Below are 16,304 nucleotides of genomic sequence, written 5' to 3'. Positions count from 1 at the left end.
GGCCGGTCCCTTCTGGAGGCGCCAGGGGAGAATCACTCTTCCTGCCTTTTCCAGCTTCTGGTGGCCGCCGCGTTCCGGACTCGCGGCTCCCTCCTCCGTGTTCAGAGCCCTCAGTCACGTCACTGCAACCTTGCTTCCACCACCACGTCCCCTCCGACTCCGACCCCCCTGCCTCCTCTCGTGAGGACCCCTGTGACGACACTGGGCCCACCTGGGGAATCCAGGACCCCTCGATCCCGACATCCTCAGCGTGATGTCACCCGCAGAGGCCCCTCTGCCGCGCTGCTGTCGCCTGAAACCTCCCGGTGCGGCGCAGCTGGAACTGGGGCCTTCGCAGAGGAGCCAGGTTAAGATGAGGTCACACGCGGTGAGGATGGCCTCGTCCAACGGCTGGTGGCCTGTAGGAAGGAATTTGGATACAGACACAGGGAAGACAGCCCCGTGGGGACGGGGTCAGAGACTGAGTGCCCAGAGACGCGGAACTCCGGGACACCCCGCAGCACCAGAAGCTGGGAAAGGCGCGGGTGCAGCCGCCCCCGGGGCCTTCAGGAACACGCGGCCCTGCGGACACCTCAACTTTGGGCTCCGGGCCTGCCGGACTCAGAGAAGACATTTCTGTTGTTTTAAGCTACGCTGTTTGTCGTGCTTTGTTACGACGGCCCTGGGAACAAGATGCACCTCGTAAGGTAACACTCGTAGGTGCCGGGAATTAGGACGTGGGCGTGTCTGGGGCGTCCTCGTGCCGCGGAGCACAGTGTCAGCAGGTCAGCAGCGAGGAGAGACAGGCCGCCCTCCCCGCCGGAGGAGGAGCCGAGGAGCCGGAGCCGGAGCCGGAGCAGCTCTGCTGTCAGGCGGGTGTGGCTCTGCAGAAAGTGCCGCCACGTGGCGGTGACAGCCGCTCAGGCCTGTGGATAAATGAATGCGTGAGTGTGGATGCACCGTGGGGGCTGCCGTGTGCTCCAGGCATGTCGAGAGCCCTTCTTTCTGAATCTCAGCCGCCAGCTCTTGGCTGTGTGCACTGGGGAGGCTAGGCAGCCCCCCAGGGCCCTGGTCCCGCACCAGGGAAAGGGGCAGGAAAACCAGACCCCCGCGTCTAGGGTGGAGGGTGCACAGTAAGCGTACGTCGGCCTGGGGTGTCACAGTGCTTACCCCGCAGCTGTCCAGCGGGCACCTGTGAGTGTCAGGCGGGGCTGGAGGCCCAGAAAGTGCCCTCACGTCGGGGGTCTGTGAGAAAACCTCCCTGTCCGTCCCTTTTGGACTTCACTGTGACCTCCGTGTCCCCGTGCAGACGGGAATTGCTGCTCTGTGAGAACTAGGAAGCGTTCAGACGCAGCTGGGGACACCAGTGACCCGGGAGAAGGTTTGTATCTGGGATGCCTGGGCTTGGGCACGTCAGCTGGGCGCTCGGGTACTGGCTGAGCAAACCCAGGCTAAAGAACATGGGCCCTTGGCCGGGCACGGTGGCTCACGCCTGTCATCCTAGCACGCTGGAAGGCCGAGACGGGAGGATCGCTGGAGGTCAGGAGTTCGAGACCAGCCTGAGCAAGAGTGAGACCCCGTCTCTACTAAAAAGAGAAAAAATTGGCCAGACCCGATGCTTCTCACTTGTAGTCCCAGCTACTCGGGAGGCTGAGGCAGGAGGATCGCTCGAGTCCAGGAGTTTGACTGGAGTCCAGGAGTTACTGTGAGCTACGATGACACCACTGCACTCTAGCCAGGGCAACAGAGCAAGACTGTCTCAAAAAAAAAAAAAAAAACTTTGTCTCATATCTGCCTTATTCATCTTTTTCCTTCCATAATGCCTGGTCCAAAGAAAGTCCTCCATAAATGTCATCAAAAAAGAATAAAACATGAACTCCAGTTTCATGACCCTAATCATTTTATTTTATTTTATTTTTAAATCTATTTCTGTTTTCTGCCTGGATTACTTCTTGTGGGGTAACTCAAGTTGGATAAATTTGCCATTCACTGTTGGATGAAGAATTTCCTCTAATTTGCCCTAAACTGTCTCCCTCTGACACTTGAAGGGGGTGCCCGTGATATTCTGGGATTTGGTGTTCACTGTTCCTACTCAAGTCATAGTTTCTATGTAGTTAAATAGCACCGCAGCTCAGCCTGTGGCTTCCCTTCTCCTTGTAAAAAGTCCTCTTCTCTTTATGTTGCTGTTAGCCTTTCCGAGTTCTATCTCTCTCCCGTGTTTGTCAGTCCATTGACGGGCACGTAGTAGCTGCTCAACAAATGTTCAATGGACACGTGAATGAACGCATGCTATCCTAGCAGTGACTCCTGGGTCCCTCTTCCCAAACTTGGGGGTTCTTGTCTTAGTTGGGTTCCCAGAGGCAGACCCTGAGGTGAGGATTTCCAGGGAGGCAGTTTATTAGAGAAGTGCAAGAAATACGGGAAATGTAGGAAAGAGATGGGCGAGTGACACCGGAAAGAGAAGAAAGCTGCCGACGGTGTGTCACTAAGCCAGCCACCACGTGGCCACGTGGAGCATCCTTCTGGGAAACTGGCCAACAGCTCCGAATGAGCCCAGCCAAGGAAGGGAATCTGGGGTGTTTGTACCCTCAGCGCTGTTAGCCATGGCTATCCGGTGTCCCAGGGGATACTAAGTCATAGGCACTCTGGGCCACCACGCTCATGAGCTGTGGGTTCTGGGAGCGCAGGGGCAGCCGTCCAACCCGGACGCAGGCGTCGCTGTTGGAAGCCAGGTTGGCATGCACAGAAAAGGCTGGGCTCTGCGAGGACGGGCGTGGAACACCGACACGGTTTGCTTCCCGCCCAGATGTAGATTACTTGCCCAAGCTGTTGTCCCATTGAATTTTGGGCCTTTTTCTGACTGTGCCCACAGACTGTCTGCTGTGATCATCCCCACCAGTTTGGCCTTTGGGGTTCCGCCAGCTCACGGAGCCTGACCTGCCAACATCCCCCAGGTCTCACTTGGTTGAACCGTGGGTGGATATCTGCTCCCAACAGGGACAGATTCTCTCTCCAGGAAGTTAGAGCAGGGAGATGATGATGTGTGGCCTGACCTGGGCCCCAGGGCAAAGGGGACGTAACCCCCCAGGCAGGTGGGATGGCCATGTCCACAGGGGGTGGGCGAGGCCTGGCTGCAGAGGGAGAAGGGAGGGGCCCGTACAGGAGGTGAGAGGCAGAAGCACCGCCGGGTTCCCAACACCTTTCCAGCACTGACGCTAGTTCTTTGGGGGTCTTGGCTACCTTGGCTTCTGCAATGACCCAGTATCCTCCCAAGCAGCCCCCTTCTCTGCTTCAGCTAACCTGGGTGGGTTTCTGTAACTCGCAACTTCAAGTGCCCCAGACGTCCCCACCGGCAGTACCCCCACTGCCCCCAAAGAGTGTCCGGCCAGTGTACGATGCACAGCCCTCCCATGCTCCCCTTCTCTCCAAAAAGGCAGACAAGACAGTCCCACACAGAGCCTTGGGGCATCATGTTGGCACCCGTCGATACAGAGCTGTGGCCGTCTTTCCAGTCCTTTTGGTTCATACGTCACACATCACGAAATGGCACTCTCATGCCTCCTTGACTCAGATTGTTAGTGGCCTTTGATGCCAAGTTGAGGCCTGGTGACGTCCTGCAGCTGCTGAATGGCAGGAACAAATGAGAAGCTGAACTCCCCCAGCCCTGGCTCTCGACGTCCAGTTCAACAGCCTCCGATAAAAATAACTGGTGAATAAGAAATTGGCGTGAGGACAAGAGCCGTCAGCCCTACAGCAGTCACATCAAGGCAGGAAAGAAAGACCTTGATCTTTGCATCGAAGGATTAAACATTCATGACCGCTGGTCCCACCCCCCATTCTGCAGACACGTGTGTGGTCTTTCCAGCAGCCACTCTGGTCCAGAGAGAGTGGGCAGAGGGCTGGGAGCCTCCCAGATGTCCCTCCCAGGACTGCCTGTTCCTTTTGCCAGGTTGGGCTTCGCTGTGACCTGATGTTTTCCTTTGTCTCGAACTCTCCGTAACTTAACTCCCTGCCTGGAGAGCAAACGGATCCTTTGCTGGGATTTCCAAGGATAGGAGTGACCAGTCCCTTCCCAGGGGACACTTCGGTACATCTTGGTCCTTTCCAATCCAGAACTTCCCAGGAGTCCCCGCTGCCCATGACACACCATTTTATTCAAGTTCAAATGTTAGTTTTGGAAATTAGATTCTGAGATTGCAAAACGGTGGAAAAGTTGATCAAAACAAAACTCCTCTCTCTCTCTTTGCTTTTCTGGCCCTAACAACAATGATATTAACTAAGACTTGCTGCGTGTCAGGTCCTGCATTATGTTCTGTATATTAACCCTTTAATGCTCAGAGAGAGCAGCCATTGTTGTCACCCTCATTTTACAGATTGGACCTGAACACAGATATTAACACTAAGTGACTTGCTCAAGGCCAACAGCTTGGAAGTGGAGGAGCTGGGATTTGAACTGGGCCTGGTTGGTTCCAGATGCTGGCGCCAACCAGCTAGCCAAGGACTCAGCTGCCCCTTGCGTGATCCAGCCTGGGAAGCAATTGTAGCTCAGAGAGGTCCAGTGACTTGAGCAAAGTCACACAGCTGGGGCATAGTGGAGTCAGGATTCAAACTCAAATCTCTGTAGTTGCAAAGATGGTGCGCATTCCACGGGGCTCCCTGGCGTCACCCTAAGGAGGGTGGCTTATCTTGTATTTGGTGTCTGCTTGCTGTCAGGCATTGTGTTATGTGTCTACACGTATCTTGTCTTCTGGAGAGGCTTTTAAAGTTGTCTATGAATTCTTCGATCTCCACCCGTACGAAGATGCGGTCTGTGTCTTCTCTCCTTCAACCTGGGCAGGCTCTGTGATGCAGCCAATAGAGCAAGACAGACTTCCAACGCTGGGTGGTAAAGCGTCACGCACCGTCCACCTACTTCTTTTGGGAGGTTTGCCCTGGAGGAAGTCAGCCACCACATAAAAAGTGTGACTCCTCTGAGACTGCCATGCTGGAAAGGCCACGTGGAGGCATTTCAGTTAGCAGCCCCCGCGGGGCTCCCAGTCCCAGGGGTGAACCAGCCTGGATGTCCAGCCAGCATCTGCCGGCAAGTGCAGGAGGGACCCTAGGGAAGAACCATCCAACTGAGCTGCTCCCAGTTTCTTGATCTACACTGTTAGGAGCAAAATAAAACAGCTGTTTTAAGCCACTACATTTTGGGATAATTTGTTACCCAGCAAGAGTAGCCATAACATCCCATTTGAGAGATTTATTTATTGAGCTCCTCTGAAATATTGAAGAGAAATTAAATAGCTCCTAAATGTCCAATGCGTTCATATTGCAGCAAACCCAACCTCCTAATCCTCTCAGGTTGCATGGTGTAGAGGCCAAGGTAATGGTCTGTCTTAGTCTATTTGGGCAGCAAAATACCATATAAACTGGGTGGCTTATAAACAGTAGAAATTTATCTCACAATTCTTTAGGCTGAGAAGTCAAGATCAAAGTGCCGGCAGATTCCGTATCTGGTGAAGACCCCCTTCCTGGTTCATAGCTGGCGACTTCTCGCTGTGTCCTCCCGTGGTGCCAGGGGCAAGGGAGCTCTCGGGGGCCTCTTTGATAAGGCTGCACCCTCATGACCTCATCACCTCCCCAAAGGCCCCACTTTCTAACACTGTCATGTTGGCGATTAGGGTTCATCATGTGACTTTTGGGGAGACACAAACATGCGGACCCTTGCATGGACTCTGGCACTGGACTGCCTGACTTGGAGTCCCAACCACCCCCCCCCCCCACACACACACACACTGAACAGCCAAGTGACCTTGGACAGTGTCTTCACCTGCCCAAGCCTCAGTTTCCCCATCTATGAAACAGGGCCAATAATTGCCCCTCCCCCACTGGGTTGTGAGACTTCATCGGGCGGTGCCCATGGAGCCCTGGGCACAGCGCCTTGCGCGCAGAAGTGTTCCTCGATGTCTGCCGCAGTGGGGGCACGGTCAGGCCCTGGGGGTGAGAGAGGGAGACCACAGGGAGAGAGGGAAGGGGAAACGGGGCGGGGGGGGGCTGAGGGCCTGGAATGCTTTGAAGCTGGAGCAGCAGCTGCCAGGCTGGACAGGAGTTGGCAGCTCAGCCAGGGATACCAGGCCTGCAGAGCTGTGTCTCTGGTTGCAGCTTTGCCAACGGTGTCCCTGGAATGTCTGGGCTGGGAAAGGTGTCCCCAGACCCATCCTCGGCCAGCAAGGAGCTGCAGGGTTGCCATAAAAAGCATCTGTCAGGAGGTGGAGGTTGGATTAACAAAGTTGTAGTTTCGTTATTAACAACCACCAACCCCCCATGCAAACGCTGAGCTCCAGGAAAATCTGAGTTCGTGCAGCTTCCCTGCCCCCTGCTGGGGTGGGTGTGAAGTGGGGACCAGATTATTCCATTCCCCTGCACCCAAGCTTGAAAGGTCACAGCGAGTGGCAGCTGAGTGGGTAACGGTGTGAGTTCCAATACCGTTTCCTCCACTTGGGAGCTGTGTGGCCTTGGGAAAGTGACTTACACTCTCTGTGCCCCATTCCCTCATGGGAAAAGTGGGGCTGATAACAGCACCAGCCTCAGGGAGTTGTTGAGGGTGGGGAGGATTTGGCAGGAGGATGCTTGCAGGGCCAGGTACCTAGAAGCATCTAAGTACCTGGCCCTGCAAGGGCCTAATACAAATCTCTCCTCCCCTTGGGTTTGTCCTTTGTCAAACCAAGGACTGTTCTAGAACAGTCCTATTCACTGATGAATCCTTCAGTGCTTGAAACAGGGCCCAGCACATAGTAGGTGCTTACTAAGTGTTGGATGAATGAAAGTTGATCTGAGAATGATGCTTCAAAATCTGAGAGGAGAAAGAAAAGTAAAAGAAATGGGAGAAAAGATAAAAGAGAACATCTGCGTTTTTCTTTATCTGCATTTGAGCTGCACCAGGGTCCTGGGCAAGGGTTTCCAGCTGAATCCTGTCACACACGCGGTCTTCTGTTATCCTTGTCCTGTGGTTCCCCTCCTGCTTCCCCCACATGCTCCGACCAGTCTGGGATCCCCGGGGGTCTGGTCCGGCACAGAGTGACTCCTCGGGCATTTGGGGAAGGCGTTCATGACGAATGAGCTGATGCCGGTGTCTCCGGGAGGGGTATGGACATGCTCCCTCCTGCCCTGCGCCCTGCGCCCAGCCTGCAGACGGGTCCACTTTGTGTGACCGAGAGCGGGGCACGGAGGAGTCCCTTAGCTCTCCTAGCCTGTTTCTTCACCTGCCTACCTTGGATTTACACATATCAAAGGTGATTTTTTTTCTGGCTCTACATTGATTTATGTATATACCTGCACAGGTTAAGGATTCTAAGTGCCGCTGGGCAAAATGTAGTCGGAGCGAGGCGTGAACCCAATCTGTGAAATGGGTAATTCCCACCTGGGGGATTCTGCGGGCAGGCGCTGGGATGGTGTGGCGCCAGCTGGGACCCTGAGAGCCCCACCAGTAACACCTGGGGTGCTCGTTTCTGCAAATGGGCAGGTGCGTGTGAGATGCGTGACACTCTCCGTCCGCGTGGAGAGGCTGGTAATGAACTCAGCACACGTGTATTCTGCGCCACAGGCCACAGAGCCCGGCCCTGGACGAACTCAGGTGCTGCGGTCCTGCGAGGTCCCCCCCAAACCCCGCTTTCCCGCTGAGTCGCAGAGCTGGGGTTGGGGAAATCTGCAAACCTCGGGTGCAAAGTGCTTGACACTGCGCGGGGCGCACAGTGAGCGCTCAGCGAAGCTATTCTTGTACGCTCCCGGCGAGGAGACCGACGCGGCCGCCTCTCAAGCGGGCTCGGGACCCAGCGGACGACCCCAGCGCCACCACCGCGCCCTCTTCCGCTCGCGGAGCCCGAGGGGCGGGGCCGGGGCGGGGCCTGGGCCGGGGCGGGGCGGGCGGGCTGCGCGGCCCGGCGGGGCGTGGCCTCGGGCTTCTGGCCGCGTACAAAAGGCGGCGCTCTGCACCCCAGGGCTCACTCGCATCCCTCTGCGTGTGCGGTACCCCGTGTCCCGCGACCCGCCCGCCTGCCCGCGCTGCCGCCGCCGCTGCTCCACGCAGAAGACGCCGGCGAGGTGGTGACTGGAGCCCCGCGGAGGTAAGCGTGGCTCGGAGTCCTCTCCTGCAAGCTGAGGTCCGCGCTCCCCAAGCCCGAGCAGTTGCCGTCCAGGGCTCACTGTGTGCAGGCGCTCCGCGCTCCGCTTGCGTCTTGGAGCCTTGCTTTGCGGCATGCCCTGTTACAGATGGAGAAACTGAGGCTCAGCGAGGACATTTGCCTAGGCCCCCACAGCTAGGAATTCCAGGGAGCCGGCATTCAAAGCCCGTCTGAGAGCAGAGCTGTGCTCCTCGGGGCTGTGTACTCTTTTGCTTGCCTTGTGCAATTCGCCAGCTTTTGTCGCGTTCCTGTGTTCACACGGGTGTCAGTAAATGGAAAGCTGGAATGTGTTCTACCCACATGGGCAGGGCTGGGGGGGATCCAGTGGCGTGTGCGTTATGCTCTGCAGGTTACAGGGTCACATCCCCCTATGGTTTCGTTTGCAACAAACCTGCAAGGTAGCCTTCTTCCGTATTTTGGATGAAGATGCTGAGGGTCAGAGAGGTGAAGTGAGTTGTTTAGGCAGAGCCTGGGCTTTGTCTGCCTCCAAAGCTTCAGATGGATGTGTCCAGGTGTGGGGCCATGCGTTCCTGAAGTTTTGGGGAACATGTTCCTGGGTCTCTTTGGCCAGAGAGATCATCTGCATAACTCCTTGTGCTGGAGTCCCGGGGAGATCGGCTGCCTGGGTGGAGAGAGCCACATCCGGCCCCGCTCTGGTGCAGACCCAGAGCCTTGTAGCCAAGGGCTGGGAGGACAAGACAGGATGATGCCTGCCCATTGCAGTCTGACTTGAATTGGGCGTCTTTCAGCCAAAAGGTGAGTTGCTACCCCGGCCAAGAGAAGCATCTGGGAGCTTGTGCAAGCGCCCAGCTTGCCTTGCAACCAAGAGTGGGTTTGTGAGTTTCCCCTTTGAGCTGTGTCCCTTGCCGTATAGACTGGGGTGAGCCTGCCTATCCCACCTAGGGCCTGGGGTCGAGAGACCAGAGTCCCGCAGCACCCTGCAGGTGTGCCCTCCCTCTCGGGAACTGGGGCTACTGTGTTGTGACTGTTGTCCTTCCCAGGGCCCTTTGTGTTGTGTGCTCTGGGTTTCCTGCCTCTCCCCCTTGTCCGGCTGTTTCCACACAGGCGAAGGAGCAGGAGGCTGGGGCTATAGTGCCTATGTGGCAGGTATGAGGCCCATGCCATGCACTTCACCTGCATTATCGTCCCCACAACACACCTGGGCAGTCAGCCTCTTGGTCCCTATTTCACAGCTGGGGAAACCGAGGCTCAGTGAGGCAAGATGTCCCTGGTGGGACGGGATGCCCTCGCACCCGGGTGGGTCTGGCTCCGGACCCTGCACTCTTGATCTCTGGGTCCTGCTTCCTTTCAGACACTTCTCTGCCCACTGCCAGCTCCACCCCTGACCCTGACCTTCACACAGGTATTGTTTGGTCCAAGGGGGACCCAGGTAGAACAGCTGGATGACGTTCCCAGGGAGGAGAAACAAAGAGAGTGATTTTGATTTTCGCAGAGTTCCTTAAAAGATGTAAGAGTAGGAAGAGCAATAACAGCATTTATAATAATCCCAGCAGCTAACATCTGTCTGGCACTCACTGCAGACCAGACGTGCCCAGGGTTTTCATGGATGCTCGCACTGGCTGCTCCGAGCTGGGTGCTTTTCACGGGAGTAAATGGAGGGTTGGAATGATGAAGGCATGTACCCAACATGACGCAGCCGGGGGGTGGGGGGAGGGGTGGAGCTGCCATCCCGGCCTCGCCTGCCCCAGATTCTGGGAGAAGGTGCTTGTCAATGACGAGCCACGTGACTGTCACAGCATAGCTTACTACTATTCAAGGCATCTCATGCCATGCGAGTGCTTTTAAATGTTGCCAGCACTCTGGGTCCCCGGCCCCGGTTAGGGTGGAGCTGGAAGGGGAGGCGCTGACTCTGGGCTGGGGCTCACCTGTGCTGGCGGGGACTGGTCTGTACCCACTGAGAGCCTGCCCCGGCCCAGGTCAGTGCGGGCTCCCAGAGTCCCGCCTCTGGACTGGGGAGGACAGTTGGCTTGACGGGGAAGGCCCGGCGCCAGCGAAGGAGAGCGTGGGGCCCCTTAAAATGCCTGCACTTCATTCCTCAAAGACCCCTTTTGGAGATTGCAGTTAAAATCTTGAGAGGCAGGACCCCCCAACACTGACCTCTTCGTCCGTGTGGGCCCTGGAATGTTTCTTTCCTCTGTCACCAGCGTGTTTGCTTTGTGGGGGAGGTGCCTGTGTGTCTGCCTGCGCCTGACTCAGGAGGCTTCTCTTTTTCTTTTTTTTGTGCAAACTCACTGGTTTTTGATCAGTCCCAGATGTGCAAACCCAGCATCACTCAAAGGGGCTGATGGCTTGTCAAGAAAGGAAAATAAACCCCGAGTGTAATTTTATTTCCCTTCGTCTTCAGTGTATTGAGTGGAGTGGATGAATGCTCAGACCTTCGTGGACTGGGACTCGGAGCACCTTGTAAAGTCCTAGCGGGAGCACGCTCTGTCCTGGGACAGGCAGGGTCGGGTCAGGCAGAGCTGGGTGGTGGTTAATAGGACAGGCCATGTTTTTTTTTTTCCTTGAAAAAAAAATTTTATTGTGGTAAAATAGACATAAACATATAATTCACTCTTTTAACCATTTTACAGTGTGCAGTTCAGTGGCATTTGGTGTATTTGCAGGGTTGAGCAACCATCGCCACTATCTAGTTCCAGAACATTTTCATCATCCCGCAAGGAACCCCATCCGCAGTGACTCCCCCGCCCCTCCCCCAGCCCCTGGCGGCTGCTAATCCACGTGTGTCTCTGGAGTTGCTTATTCTGACACTTCATATCCGTGGAATCAGTGATACGCAGGTCTTTTGAGTCTGGTTTCTTTCCCTGGCATCATGTTCTCAAGGTCCAGCCACACGTAGTGTGGATCAGTACTTCTTTCCTTTTTATGGCTGAATAATATTCCACTGTGTGACTAGACCACATTTTGGGGAAAGTTTCCAATTAGCAATAATCGCACTCTGGCTAAACCCCATTGGCTGTGATCCTGCCACTGCCCAACGCTAAATGGACGACATTCTGTTTATCCATTCTTCCACTGACAGAAGCTTGGGCTGTTTCCACCTTTGGATTTTGTGAATAGTTCTGCTATGAGCATCTGTATACGAGGTTGTGTGTGGGTGTGTGTTTTTATTTCTCTTAGGTATATTCGTAGGAGTGGGATCTCTGGGTCATGTGGCAACTTTATGCTTAACTTATGGAGGAAGCTGTGTCCTCTTTTTTGACTTTGTTCTTGAAGAAGCGTTGACTCAGGTCACCTCATTCCAGAGTGTGTTGAGGTCCGTTGCCATGAGCGTAGGGAAACCCCGGCACCTGGGTGTTCTGTGGGCAATGCTGACATCCCACCTGGTCACAGCAGCGACTGGCAGGGCGTCCTGCCTGAGTCGTTGCCCTGGGGGAGCCTGCTTTGCACCCCAAGCTGTGCAGTTGTGGGCACTTTGGACAGACACCCCCTCTCAAGGCTGTGGGGACATTACGGCCCAGCCCCAGGGAGAGTTGTCTCCTTTGATTGTCTCGACTGCCGCGTCAGCTTAGACAGAAACCACAGAGACAGAGGGAAAAAAGTCCGAATGAGTTACGCAACTTCCAGACCATCATTTAAAAAAATTAGAAATTATGAAATCCCACATTTTCAATCCCAGTTTCTGGAACGTGTTTTATTTTGCGCGCAGAGTGGCAGCATCCCAAGAGGAAAAAGGATCACACTTGCATTTTGCTTGCAGTCAACTGATCCTGGAACTGACGCTGTCCCCAGATTATCCTGGGCAGGACAGGCCCGCTCAGACCCCTCTAGGACGGGAGCTGGCATCTGGCGGGCGTATCCGGAGACTGACTTGATAACAGAGAAGGGAAAGACGATGGTGGCCGGGCGGGAGCAGGGCAGGGTGCACCAGGCGGAGGCGCCGTGTGTGCCAAGTCGGGGGTTGCGGAAGCGCCTGCGACCCGTGGAGAATGGCGGGATGTTCGGTGCGCCTGGAACCTACGGGTCAGGGCGGCAGAGGTCTGCCCTGCAGGTGTGGTGGGCTGGGCCACTAAGGGGCGCAGGTCACACAGGAGAGTGACACGGTGGCGTTTGCGCTTGGAAACGGCTCACTCTGGAATGAGCTGCCTCCCCCAGAGTGTGTGGAGCCCGCCTGGCAGTCCCCACGGTGGCCGAGCACGTGCACAGACCCGGAGGCAGACGCCCTGAATCCCAGAGCTGCTCTTTCCACTCCCTGCTATTCTGTCTGCTCACGGTGAGGCGACAGTCTCAGGTGCCGTCTGTCCCTGACACCCTCCCACACTCCGACTTCCCTTTAAAACTAAGAGCGAGCATCCGAACATCCCTACAACAAATTATCAGCGCCCTGCCGGGAAGAAATAACGTTGTTCTTTTTTCATTGTGTTTAATTTCATTGTGATCAGGCTCTCTGTGAATGACAGAGACACAAAGTTACCTTTTTAAAGTACATTTCTTGGAATGCAAAAAGCAAGGCATATAAAAATATGAAACATGTACTGGTGCAGGGAGGTGGTGGGAAGGTGGGCAAAGCTTGGGAAGGGGGATGTGGAGGGCTGAGGTTTGGGAAGCGCTGGATTGAAGCTGGGGGGAGACTTGAGAGGCTATCGCAATCTAGAGCAGCGGTTCTCAAAGTAGGGTTCCTGGACCAGCAGTGGCAGCACCCGGGTAACCATGGAAGTTACAAATTATCAGGCCCCACCCCAGACCTGAATCAGAAGCTATGGGGATGGGCCCCACAGTCTCTTTTAACAAGGCATCTAGCACTTTCTGATGCAGGCTCAAGCGCGAGACCCCCTGCCCTAGAAAGCCGAGGAAGGCTTGCCCAGGGCCCTGGCACAGGGACGGGGCGTGGAGGGGCTGGCCAGTGGGGTAGTCGTGAAGCCGTGTGGATGGTTCTGGTGACAGGGACTGGTGTGACCAGAGAGAAGTCACACAGCAAGAATGGAGGGAGTGGCCGGTGCTAGGAACAGGTGGTTGGTATATTTCTCAGCCTTTCTTCTGGAAGAATGCTCAGCTTGTGCTAAGAGCTGTCATTCCCAATGCTCTGGGGCCTGAGAAAGTGTCCCAAGGATTCCAGCAAATTCCATCAGAGCATGTTTCGTGCCCCTGTGTGCCCAGGACCAGCCTGCTAAGTGCACGTTTGTAAACCCTAAAAAGTCACCCCTGAAAGAACAAGCTGCTTCCTCAAGGGCATTTAAAACACTGTGCCATGTCTGTGCCATGTGTGTCCGTCACCTCTGCCGTCCCCGCCCCAGCCAGCTCCCAGCCCGGCCAGCCTGTTCCCCCCGCAGGGCGCCCCCCTGCCTGCCGAACGCCGCTCACTCCGGGACCGGCAAGGCGTGGCTGCCCTGGGACTGAGAAGACACTTTCAGCCGGACTTTGGCGTCACTGGACAAAGTGCCCTCTCAGGCCGGGCTGAGCTGGGCCCTGTCTGGGACACTCGGCGCCCTGGTCCACCTGGGAGGCCCGGGCTTTACCGGGCTGCGCTGAGTCTTGGTTGGCTTTGACGCCGGTGAGAGCCCCGCGCCGGGCCTGTCGCGGCCCTGGACTCTGGGAAGGCCCCGGGGTTTTCCCGTCACGGCCGTGTGTTCTCCTCCGGCCACTCCTGCTGCCCTAATCCATTCTGCAAACCGAGGTCGGAGTGACATCAAGCTTTTTTTCTAACTTGTTGTTGACACTTAACACACTAGAGAGGAGCTCGGGCGACCGTGTGTGGCAGATGCGATTCCTCGAAGTGCCGCGGCCCGTCCAGCCGCAGCGCCGGGCACCCCCCACGCCCCTCGGCCCGCCCCCCCCCCCCAGGGAAACCATTTCCTGACTTGTCACGGCACAGGCTGGTTCCGCCTGGTTCCGCCTGGTTTTGAACTTTACATGAATGGAACCACGCAGGGTTAGTCATCGGAGTCTGCCGCCTTCGCTCCACACTGCGTCTGCGAGGCTCGTCTGTGCTCTTGCTGCCCAAGGGCCCTCAAAGCACAGTCAGACCCTGTCACCGCCCGCCTGGCTCCCCAGGGCCGTCTCTGTATCTGTAGTAAAATCCAAATTCGGACCTCCAAGGCTCCCCCCACACCTGGCCCCGGCTGCCCCTGTGAGCCCGCTGTTCCCTCCTCCACTGGCTTTGTGCCTGTCCATGACCATGGACAGACCATGACCACCTCCAAGTCTTTGTCCTGGCAGTTCCTGCTGCCCAGAGTCCCTGTTCCTCAAGATCTCACAGGGACCCAGCTGTCCGCCTCTGCCCAGCGTTCACCATGCTGTTTCCCAGGGTTGGTGTCTAGACCTTTCTGTTGACCTGTCACTGCCAGGCTTACTGTCTCTTCCCAGGCCCAAGGGCAGACTCTGTCGTCTTCTCTTACCGATCCCAAGGGGTGTGTCAGGGTTTGCCCTTGGATTCCACCTGCAGAGCAGCGTGGAGGTCTGGACTCATCGTTGCTGCCGCCACCAGTGAGTCCTGCATGTCAGGCAGGGAGGCGGGTCCAAGCTGCCAGTCTTGCTGCCTGGAGCAGGGATGATTGGGGACCCTGAATTCACCCCAGAGGAGAAGGGAAAGAAACAGTCATTAAACACCCTTAAGTTCCCGGAAGTCTGCCGCTGGGCCCTTTATAAACACCATTCTGTGTAGTCCTCACCCTCCCTCCCCAACCTCGCTCAGCCCTGTGCGGTGGAGGCAGAATTCGAACCCAGGGCTCGCCCGAAGTCCAGGCTTGTCTACGCTGCCTTCTGGGAGTCAGTAATCTCCTTCCCTTTGGAGGAGGAGGGCTCCTGCCATCTCTTTTTTAAAGCTTTGCTGGGAGCACTGTTGCCGGGGAAACATCCACACGTCTGCAAGGAGGGAGGAAGGAGCCCCGGAGTTATGTCCCGGGCACGTCAGGAACATATTGCTTTGTTATTCAATCACTTTAAAGTGGCTTTTCTTACATATTACCTTGGCTTGCCTTGAACGCACTTGATTTTCAATGCCTCTTTTTTTTGCACAAAGTAGATTAAATTAAGTGTTTGTTGAACCATCATTCTTTTTGTCCAGCATTTTATATATTCTCAGCACAGTAGTAAAAAAATTGAATGGGTTTTGTAAATTGCATTTGTTCGATGAAGCATCTTGACACATTGTCCCATAAATCCTATAAGGCTGTATCTTTTGCCCAGGGGACAGGAGGAAAGAAGGTGCCCGTGGGCTGGCGTCCCCGCCGAGCCGAGGGGCTGTTGGCCGTCCTGGCTGTGGGGAGCCCAGGGCGGTGCAGTCGGGGAGCCGCTGTTGCCTCCCTCGCCTCCCTTGAGTCTGGCCCTGATCCTGTCCAGAAGGGCTTAAGGAAAACCGCAGGACGTGATGGAGGAGGGGCGACGGGCCCCACTCACTAACGGGATGTTCTGCTCAGTCCTGGGATCTGCCAGAGACACCCCGGGGGTGGGGGAGGGGGCGGGGGTTCCTCCTCCAGCCACCACCTCATTCCTGGAATTTCTGGGTGGTTTGTGGATACGACTCCACTCCGATCTGTCCTTGGCCTCTTCCCCACACTCAGTTCTCCTTTTACTTCTGAGGAAGAGCAGGGCCTTCCTCCGGGGACCTTCCCTCTCCCGCCCCCCAACCCCGGCCTTTTAGGGCCAGCTGCTGTTGTGCATGCAGTGTGACAGTGTGAGAGCTGAAGGACAAGGGCAAGGGTCAGGGTTGCCCGACATTTTGGAGAGTCACGGTGCGGATGGGACAGGGTTGGTGAGTGATCAGAGCGTGATGCATAAGTCGACGCGTCCTCAGGCATTCCGTACCACCGCGGGCAGGTTGCTTGTCTCTTCTGAGCCTCAGTTTCCTCATCTGTAAAACAGGGCTAATAATCGTGGTGAGCTCGAAGCATGTGGGGCTGGGAGTACAGGATCTGCTGCCTCCCCCACCCCATCACGCCTTGGCTGGGTCACGGGTAATGAAAAACTTGAACAAGACTCAGCGCCGGCCAGGGGTGGGCTCATACCGGCTCCTGCCAGCCTGTGAGAGCTGATAGGTAGGTTTTTGGAAGGGCTGTGAACCAGTGAAACGTAGCTATCGTTATATGTTAAATTATGAAAACTTACGTTTAAAACAAAGGTAATTAATACTCAACACTTAGCGCTTCCTCACTTTTCACTACATTTTACTATGATCTCTGCTCTTGAGGCTGGTGGTGCCTATGG

At 55.9% G+C, this 16,304-nt stretch overlaps 1 protein-coding gene across 1 annotated transcript in view; it reads left to right on the top strand.

Moving 5' to 3' along the window:
- Positions 1 to 8,004: 8,004 nt before the first annotated feature.
- Positions 8,005 to 16,304, top strand: part of CRISPLD2 (cysteine rich secretory protein LCCL domain containing 2) — a 57,347-nt gene continuing 49,047 nt past the window's right edge. Inside the window, exon 1 of the mRNA XM_069497842.1 lies at positions 8,005 to 8,084. The gene's annotated coding sequence lies outside the window, so the exon portion shown is untranslated. The remainder of the gene's footprint in view (positions 8,085 to 16,304) is intronic.

The sequence above is a fragment of the Eulemur rufifrons genome, chromosome 23 (genome assembly GCF_041146395.1).
Source record: "Eulemur rufifrons isolate Redbay chromosome 23, OSU_ERuf_1, whole genome shotgun sequence".
Classification (NCBI taxonomy): Eukaryota; Metazoa; Chordata; class Mammalia; order Primates; family Lemuridae; genus Eulemur; species Eulemur rufifrons.
Note: the sequence above shows the minus strand (reverse complement) of the source record. Positions and strands in the feature narration are given on the sequence as shown.